General features: G+C 47.0%; 2 long non-coding RNA genes across 2 annotated transcripts in view; one reads left to right on the top strand and one right to left on the bottom strand.

Annotated features, from left to right (window-relative positions):
* LOC111814788 overlaps positions 1–1221 on the top strand; it is a 19500-nt gene extending 18279 nt beyond the window's left edge. The window contains exons 2-3 of the long non-coding RNA XR_002819678.1: positions 963–1039; positions 1197–1221. This is a non-coding gene — a long non-coding RNA (uncharacterized LOC111814788). The remainder of the gene's footprint in view (positions 1–962; positions 1040–1196) is intronic.
* The window catches only part of LOC111814787, a 7576-nt gene extending 5422 nt beyond the window's left edge, over positions 1–2154 (bottom strand). Inside the window, exon 1 of the long non-coding RNA XR_002819677.1 lies at positions 2030–2154. This is a non-coding gene — a long non-coding RNA (uncharacterized LOC111814787). The remainder of the gene's footprint in view (positions 1–2029) is intronic.
* Between the last annotated feature and the right edge of the window lie 7926 nt (positions 2155–10080).

Consider the following 10080-nt stretch of genomic DNA (forward strand, 5'->3'; position numbering starts at 1 on the left):
TCCAGGCTGTTTCATGTTTTTGAGTAGCCTCTGAGCTAAGAATGTCTTTACATATTTAAATGGCTAGGGAAAATGTTTTAAAAGAATATTTCATGACATGAAAATTAAATAAAATTCATTTCACTGCCAGAGTTTATTTGGAAAACAGATGTACCAGTTTACAAAACTAGCCCTGAAAGGATCTTGTCTATCCACCTGTTTGTGGTGCCTCCCTCCTTCCCATACACAAAAAATAAAGCTTAGAGAGGGTAGCGGTCTTATCTGTCTTGTTCCCAAACTATAGCCCAGTACTTAAGAATTCTAGAACAAAGTGAGGGCTCAATAAATATTTAATGAGTAAATAAGTGGCCAATAAATGTCACTCTGAGGAATTTAAACTTAAGCCCTCAAACATTATAGGTTTTAAAATATGCATAAAAACCTTGCAAAAGTGGCAAAATATTCTAGTAGAGAGGACCACACAGCTTAATGTAATGATGGTCACCATCAAAGTGTAGACTACAAGGTCTTGTGATCATAAAAGATTCTCTCAATCACTGCATGGTGGCACAGCAGGGTCAGTTGATGGTGTTCCCAATTATTTTAAGATGCTAATACAGTACTGAGAAATCTCATTTCCCATACCTAGTACACAGCATCAATATCATGTTAAATATTAATAAATGCTCACAATTTCAACACATCTAGATCATATCCTAATGAATTTCCAGTATGTAAATCTTTCCTATGCTGCTGATCAACAATCTATTCTATAAGCAGCTGAAAATTTTTTAGAAATTAAAAGGTTACCACCCACAGATGAAAAGCAGCTTTTTAATCTTTTTATGCTAGCCAGAGAGTGGGTGTGTGATTTAAAAAAAAAAAAAAAAATACAAGCCAACTCTGTTGGTAGAAGACAAGGTATTGTTAAAAATCCCACCTATAAGCATGGTTTGTTGAGTCTCAATCTTTCTAATCTGCAGAGAAAAAAAATGTACCCTCCTCCTGGAGGAATTTTATGTTGCTAACATTTCGTATGGTTAGTGACTTCTATACACAGGTACTTCAAAAAAAAAAAAAAAAAAAAAAGACAAGGGTTAGGTTTAACCAATTGTTTCCCCAAAATCTAAAATGCTGAATAGAAAGCATAAACAAATCAAGGTTTTATTTACCTTAAAGGTGTACCTGTTTTGTTTTGTTTTGTTTTTCTGACTTAGGTTATCAGCAATGAATTTAGGAATTCGGACCTCACAGAGATGCTTACAGCATAGGTACGTTTGACAAGTATCAAACTCTCAGCAACCATTGTGGATGGGGGGGTCGTCTTTTTCTCTATGGCACCCTGTGAAAAATAGCGTGGGTCTTCTGAGACCAGTGTGTAATGTGTCAGCACAGCCTGGCCATTAGCTCCAGATTTCACCTGAAGGGCCCTCGGAGTGCTACTGAAGATCGGGTAGAGGACCAGCGCTGCACACAACTTTGCTGTCAGATTCCGGCCTTTCCTTTCCAGCTAGCGTGTCTTCACGTTTACAGAGGGGTGACCACGGCCCCGCGGCCCGATCTACGGAGCCGCATTCAGGTCCTCACAGGACAAAGCTCTCCGCTCCACTCCGGCGCAACACCAACTTCAGAAACAAAACAGGAGGTGCAAAACTGGTTTCAGGTGGCAACGGCCTAATCCTGTGGCCAACTTTTGGGGACGCAAAGGCTCGCAGAACTTCAAACCCCACTCGGAGCCAAACCCGAACAGCCCCCGGGCTAGGCCCTGCTCCGCCGCCAGCCCCTCCCTCAGCTCGGCCCAGGCCCCTTCAGAGGACGAGCGTACAGGGAAATGGGGTGCGGAGAAATGGGATGCAGGGGAAGGAGTGCAGGTGAAGTGATGCGGGGAGGGAAAAGGGGTACAGGAAGAATAACGGTGCGGGGAGGGAAAGTTGGTTCGGGGGATGGGGGCCGCGGCCGCACCCCCGCAAGCCGCCCTGACAGGCCCACCCCCACCCAACCCCTCCAGCCGCTCACCAGGCTCCTACCGTGGGCGGGGACGCGCACTCACAGGCAGGCAACGGAGGGCAGCCGCTGTCCCGCAGCGCCGTCGCATGAGCTCGGGGCCGGCTCCTGCGCCGGCCGCCGCACCGGGTACATCTCCTTGCCCTCCCGGCCCTGCCCCAGCCGCCTCAGCTCCGCGGGAGGAGCGGGAGCGAGACCACGCGCGCCCCCGCCGCCCACAGCCCCCACCCCCGCTGACGGCGCATGCGCGAGGCGGTGCGTCGTTGCGCAACACGCCGCCAGGGGTGGGGATAGGCCACGGCCGTTGGTCCCGCCCACCCGCGCATGCGCCGAGCGGATAGCTGGAGGCCTAGGACGGCAGTACCTGTACCCGGACCGCCGAGCGGAGAGCAGCGCGCTGCAGGGAATCACGGCTGAGGCTGCCCTTGCGCGCCTGTTGTGGGCGAGGAGGCCGACCGTGACGCCTTTGTGTCGCTTCTGGAGTCTTTGTCTTCGCTCTAAGGGGTACCGGTGGCAGCCTCCTGAGGTTTGAGAGGTGAGGGGCAAGGGAGCCTTCCAAGTGTGACCGAGTTAAATTTGTAATTTCTGATTGCTCCTCCGGGGGGGCGCATGGTGCCGGGTGTAGGAGACACTTCCAGGTCCTCATCTCGGTCCAAGAAGCCAATATTTGTAATCCCAAAGTTACAATTGATTCCAATCTACCACTTACAATGCAACCCACGGCGAAAATAAAGACACTAAATTATATCTTCAATCATCGGGGAGTCAAGGGGCTCTAAGTGCAGCCATGAAGATGGCTTTCTGGAACCAAGAGAACACCCAGGGCCTCACCCAGTTTTATTCAATAGGGGAGTGGCTTGAGGATTGACTGAGAACTGTGGGAAAGAGACTAGTATGAGCTGAGCTAGGTGGGTGGCCTAAATTTACCTCTGCGATATGCAGAGAGGATATGCAGAGAGAGTACTCTGCATTATATGGTATCTAATGTTTTGGTAAGTCTGGTGCTTCAGCTTTGGTGTAGCCTTTCAAGCCCCAGGAAGTCATGGCCTCTGTTTGGAGGCTCGATCCCAGCTGGCGCCGCGGAGCATTAGCTCTATCTGTCCTGTCTCAATCCGGCTCACATTAAAGAGCAGCAGGTGTAGGTTACCAGGGAAACACGCATGCCACCTTCAAAGACTATCACCAGCACCTCAGCTAGACCAATATACATTGCGTAAGGCCAATTGAAGGATAAACAGAAGTCCTAGCCAGCTCTGTGCATAACAATACAAGGAAATAGGGTCAGGCTCAGTCAAAATGGAGACAGTCGCTCTTCTTTCAAGGAGAGCTGCTCAGGTGGTCCTCCACAGCCGGGCAAGCTTTGACTGGGCATTAGTGGAGGATGGAGGGGCTGCCATTCTAGAGGCTGTCTGGAGAAGGCAGCCTGTAGGCTTGCGACCTCACCTAAGGCGAGGGTGAGGTCGCAAGCGCAGGAAGTCCGAAGCAGGTGAAGTAAGGGTTTCCCGACCCGTCAAAGGGTCTTTGGTGAAGTTACTGGAGATTACTCAGCAGTGTAAAGAGGGACGGGGTTTCACCATAGAGGCAGGTCCTGGCTGGGTGACTAAATGATGCAGGAGGGTGGAGATAGGGGATGAAGGGCCAGGGCTTGGTGAGTTGGTGGGGCTGGAGAAGGAGCTGGTGGCAGGGCTGGCTCAGGTGGGAGGTGGTGGGAAGTGCATTTATAGGTCTAGGAGAATCGGAGACCCCACAGAAAAGGCACTCAGGGTAGATGATAAACCTAAACGTAAAAGATAAAACAACACCTTTAGAAGAAAAAGCCTTTGTGATCTTGGGCAAAGATCTCTCGGGACACAACAAGCATGAACCATGAATGAAATTATTTGTAAACTGAGCTTTATCAAAATTAAAATCTGGACCAGCCAGATAGCCTAGTGGACCAAGCGCCTGCTTAGGCAAGTGCTCAGGAACCGGGGTTCAATCCCCCCAACCATATGCCGCTCTGGGGCCCGTCCCGAGGACGCTAAACTGTTTGCACAGTCTGGGGGTGGTGGTGCACGCCTGTAATCCCAGCGCTGGAGAGGCTGAAAACAGGAGGATCACTATGAGTCCGAACTACATAGTGAGACCTTGTACAAAACACATAATTTTTTTTTAAAATTAAAAACTGCTAGTCTTTGAAAGACACTATGAAGAAAATTGCAGATGGCAAGAAGAGTTTGCAATAGAAAATAGTTGTTGGAGGCCATGTTGGTCTACATAGTGAGTTCAAGGCCAGCCTGGACTACATAGCAAGACTCAGTCTTTAAAAAAACAAAACAAAAACAAAATAAAACAAAACAAAAAAGAGGGCCAGGCAGATAGCTCAGTAGAATAAGTGCTTGCTTGGCAAGCACAGGGTCCTGAGTTCAATCCCTGGTACAAAAACAAAACAAAAAAAAAAACCCTGTCTATATGAAGAACTTTGGTTTTTGTTTGTTTTTGCGGGACCAGGGATTGAACGCAGGCCCTATGTGCTTGCCAGTGAAGCACTTATTCTACTGAGGCATCTCCCCAGCCCCAGAACTTTGGATCAAACCCAGGCCCTCACACATGTGAAGATAGCAGCTCCACCATGGAGCTTTGCTCCAGTCCTTAAAAAACTCATAACTGAGTAAGACCACTCAATGAAACAATACGCCAACGGTTTTAGTAAATGCTTCATAAAGTGTGTAAATGGCCAATAAGCAAAAACTGCTCAACCCATTTAGTCCTTAACCACAGTGACACACCACTGGGCTTGTAGAATATCAAACAACTGACAGCCCAACCATCAAATTCTTGTCTCCTTCACCATACTGAACTTCCCAATGAAGACAGTAACAAAGTGCATATTTGTTTACAGACCAAAAATTAGAGAAAAAGAAGGGCTACAAGGACAGCCAACATTTTGGCCCTAGCCTTTCAAGGTTAGTGAAGACTCAGGACATAGGAGAACTTAATACTGTAACATTATGTAACTCAGTTGTGTCCCAAATTTTCTGATCAAGGAGATTATGGGGCCACAGAGCGATGTGATCGATGACGTACAGTGTGCCAAAGGAGAGTCACATGGAGAGAAAACATTCTCTCAGGCTTTCACAGAGAGCAAATTGGTCAAGCAGTGGCCGTGACTCATTCACATGGCTGATACTGAAAAAGGATCTGCAAACTGCGGTACAAGGTAACAGGATAAGTCCTGAGGGGACTTGACTGACCTTATACAAAAGTTACATTTCTTGTTTTATAGGTCTTGCTTTATCTTGGTCTTAACCATCCAGCAGAAAAGTATAAAAATGAGGTATAAAAAGTAAAGCCATATTAATATGCTGAGCTGTGAAAGGCTCAAGTCAGCAACTTCTGACGTTGCCAGTCCTATGGATAACCCACTACTATTATGGACTACAGGACTATATTGGATTATTTTGCTGAATTCACGCACCTACAATATTTAAATGGCAATGGAATACCCATCTCTAACAAAACTAAACAAAAGGGATGTAAAGAAAGACCATTTTGTATCTGTATATACAAAATAGTATAGATATACAGCTACTTTCTCTTAATGGGAAGAAAGATTTGTACTAATGGTATTTGGACAGGAGATCATGTCTGCATCTTGTACTATGAATAACCGCTAAGATGATAACAATATGTAGTGTATTAATTATTGAAACTGTCCTATTAATCAGTTTTGAAACTGTCTCATTGCTTTCTCAATAAAATTAATTTTTTAAAAAGTGCATATTTGCACACAATCTAGCTTTCCTTCCTATAGCCAAACACAGCAGCTGAGCCTCTCCACTGTGTGATAAGCAGATGGATTTCCCCTTGGGAATCAGGATTGGCCACCCCAGCTCCTGACTCCCTCTGTCTATGGATTCAGGGCAGGGTCATCCAGAGCACTCAGTTGTCTTGCTGAGATGCTGCTGCATTCCAGCTAGGAATCTTAGACCAAAAAGCCACTGATTGTCCTTCCAGGAATAATTAGCAACCCAAGTGCACTGCTTACAGTCCTACCCACTCCCTGCTGGCTTTCACAGTTACCCTTCAGAGATATCCAGAAAGGGACCATCATGTAGTGACTGTCTAGCTTCACTGAATGTCTGAACCATTGGGATCAGGCAGTAAAGTAGGCTTTTTATGCCTTCAGGACCACTGTAAGCTGCCCAGGGTCAGCCACCCCTCTTCAGCTTGGTGACAGCATACTATGAACATGTGCTGTTTCGAGCCCATAGGTCAGGTAAGTTCAGTGACAGTCTCAAGTCACACAGTGGCCTGTGGCCAAGTGTTCAGGGTCTGTCAAGGCCAAGCACATCCAGAACTGTCTCCCAAGACAAAACCTATCCACTGTGGAAGGCAGAACTTTGCTGCACAATCCTAAGGGTGTGCGTTGTGATTCTAGGCAGCATCTATCAGCCAGGTTCACTGTACACCTGCCACTTTTCAGAGCTTGGGCCCCAGGGGTTTCTCTCTGGGCAGGTAAGGAGATTGCAGATGCTTATCACCTTTGTGAGGTCGAGCTTGTGATCAGAAGCTCCCCATATGCTTCAGTATGGCTAGGAGCACCCAGCTGATTCCTTTATAGTTCAGTTAAAATATTCCAAAGTAGCTCACTCCTCAGTCTTCCTCTTCTGACCAGAAGGATGAGGAATGCCACCACACACTTAGCCAAACAAAGGGATTGCCCTGGCAACTAGCTTTGCATTGTGTTTTTCCTGCTGCTTCCTGGTACTCAAGCTGGGGCATGCACCTCGTCCTGGAGGAGGTGTGGCAGCTCTTTGAGCCATCCCGGAGCTTGTGTGGTGTGTAGCAGAAGATGCCATTATAGGGCCGACCAAATAGCTCAGCAGCCTAAAGTGCAAGCTTAGGCAGAGCGCACGGCCAGGATTTGATCCCCCGCATGCTGTGCCAGCCCCAGCCCAGGGTGCGTGGAGATAGCACTTGAGACTGGGGGTGGTGGCAGGCACCTATAATCCCAATGCTTGGGAGGCTGAAAACAGGAGAATCACTACAAGTCTGATCTGTGTAGTGAGACCCTGTACCAAATACATTTTTTAAGAATGCAGTTGTTGAAGTCCAACTTGAGGAGCTCCCAACAGAAACAGACCTCACAGAGAGAGAGTACAGTTAGAGTACAGCAAGGTCAGCCACATAGTTAAGGTTCTGAAGAAACTGCAAAAGAAGGTCAAGAGCCTCTCAGACTTGAGCCTCATGGTAAAGAGCACCAGTGAGGGCAACTTCATGCCTCTGAAGCACATGGTGGAAGAGAGGCAGACAGAACTCCCCAAGTACATCCACAGCATCACCATCTTCAACACCATGCAGAAGCAGAACCAGAATGAGATCAATGGCGTCAAGGCAAAGGTAGCCATGCTGGAGGAATTGGGGACAGGAAGGACCTGAAGGCCATGGTGCAGGAGATGCAGAGATTGGCCAAGCCCCAGAATGAGGACCTGGCAGTCCTGTGAAGCTCCCTGCATGCTGTGAAGACCAAGGTGTGAGAGCTGGTAAGGCTGAAGTGCATGCAGCAGACCTGCAAGGAGGCTGAGCACCTCTCCCTGCAGACCATCATGAAGAACCTGCATCACTCAAAGGAGGCTGTCTTGCACCTCTCTGATGAGGCCAGGAGGTTTATACCATGTGATTCTCCTGCCTTGGCCTTCTGCCTTTTTTGTTGAGACAGGGTCTTAGTAATGTAGTACAAGGTGGCCTTGAACTCACAGTGATGCTCCTGCCTCAGCCTCCCAAGAGCTACGGTTAAAGACATGTGCCACCACACTCACATGCCTCAGCCCTTTGAACAGCTGGGATTGTAGGCATGTGGCACCACCCATAGCTTACTTGGAGATTTTGTTCCACTCATCCAGAGCAGACAGGGTTCAAACAAGCAGAGAGCCAAGAGTTACAGAGGTTTTTTTTTTGTTTTTGTTTTTTTTGGCGAACCGGGAATTGAACTCAGGCCCTTGCACTTGCCAGGGAAGCACTTATTCTCCTGAGCCATCTCCCCAACCCTCTAGACAGGTCTTGAAGGGCAGATGTAAAATCCAGAAAGCAGGCTGGGCTTCCCAAACAAAGCCAAGCCTGGCCACCGTCTCTTTGTTGTTAATTTCTTTTGACGTGGAAAAACTCAGTAAGAGCAGGTCCCAGTTGTTAATTCTTGCAAGTGTTTCCCGTGTGATTTGATTTTTGTTCATAAACTCTTGGCCTACCCCTATGTCTTCAAGAGTTCCTCCTATTTTCAAAAATATGGAACACTTCATGAGTTTGCATGTCATACTTGCAGGGCTGCCACTGTCTACTTGCGACCCTTTTGAGGGTGGTGGTGCCCCGCCACTCAAGACTTCTACTGATATAATCAGGCCCAACCAGCTAATGTAGGATATTCTCCCTTACTAAAGTCAGGTCCAGATGCCTGCATAGATACCTTCATAGCAGCACTGAGATTTGACTTCGCTTTTGCCTGCTTGAACTTGAAGGGCCTTCTGCACTTCAGGCAGATGCTGCACTGCTGAGCCACACCCCAGCCCTTGACTTGTGCTTGCATTATTGGAGACTATACCTAAGTTGACACCTTAAAAAGATCATCAAGGGGCCGGGGAGATAGCTCAGTTGAATAAGCGCTTGCCTGGCAAGTGCAAGGGCCTGAGTTCAATCTCTGGTTCCGGAAAAAAAAAAAAAAAAGATCATCACATGAATGTTACCTGAGAGAAGAGAAACATATCTACTCTAGCAAAGTAGTATGAGGGGACCGATAGTTCAAACTATTAAGGAAGTTGAGGCAGGAGGATCATTGAGCCAAGTAGTATAGGGCAGGTCCACAAATATAGTGAGACCTTTTTTCTTTTAAAAAAGAAAAAAATAGGGGCCAGCCAAATAGCTTAGTGGATTAAAGTGCCTGCAAGTAGGCGAAGGGGCCAGGGATTCAATCCCCAGGCCTGCTGTGCCGGCCCTGCCCCGGGGCATGCTGAGACTGGCGATTGAGGCTGGGCGTGGTGGCACACACCTGTAATCCCAGCTCTTGAGAAACTGTAAACAGGCACTTCACTAAGAGTCCAACCTAGTAGTAAGACCCTGAACACCCTGTAGACCCTTCCCTAAAATACAAAATTAATTAATTAAAAGATAAAATAATAGGGATGGGAAGAAGAAAGAAAATGCATGTCTGCATTTAGACTTGTGCAAGAACAGTATCAAAAAACAAACCAAAAGAAAAAATTTAGGTACATATCAATAGATAAGTTCATGTCATGGAATACTAGTCATTGAAAAGGGATTGTTTACCAATACACTCAACCACACGGGCAAATGCAAATTGATCTGTAATAACACATCAGTGGTTGTCTGTGACCAGATTTGGAGGAGAGACAAAGGGACATAAAGACTTTGGGGACAGTAAGAAAGATCTGAATCTTGATGCTGGCCATGTTTCTGTGAGTGTGCATGTTAAACAGGTGCAGTGTATTGTACGTACAGATATATGAGTCCTTTAATAAGGTTCTTATTAAAGGAGAATTACATGAAATTAGCAGATTAGAACCAGTAGAAGAGCAGATTAGTACACTGGAAAGCAGGCAGCAGGAAATCCACAGATGAAAGCACAAAAAGAAAGTCAGGCATGGTGGTGTACACCTGTAGTACCAGTACTCAGGAGGATCACTGGGAGTTCAAGGCCAACCTGGGCTATATAGTGAGAGCTTGTCTCAAAAAATAAAATAAAGAAGGAGAGAGGAAAAACCCCAAAAAGGGCAGTGGAGGAGTGGAGGTCGCAGTGAAAGATGAGGCTGTGGAAGGAAGACCAAAGTGAGGAAGTGGGACAAGATGGCAGGATGTTCCTACATGCTCAGCACTGTAAGGCCTAGATTCAAGTCCTACATCTCAAACTGGGGAGACTGTGGGGCTGCTGCTCATTGTATAAATGACTCTCGGGGCCAGGGAGATAGGTCAGTAGAATAAGCACTTGCCTGGAAAATGCAAGGTCCTGAGTTCAATCTCTGGTACCACCAAAAAAAAAAATGTGAATGTCGCCCTCCCTAAAACAGCACATCCAGGCAGAATGCACATACCCAAGGCAAGCGTCAT

This window comes from Octodon degus, unplaced genomic scaffold (genome assembly GCF_000260255.1).
Source record: "Octodon degus isolate 3935 unplaced genomic scaffold, OctDeg1.0 scaffold00533, whole genome shotgun sequence".
Classification (NCBI taxonomy): Eukaryota; Metazoa; Chordata; class Mammalia; order Rodentia; family Octodontidae; genus Octodon; species Octodon degus.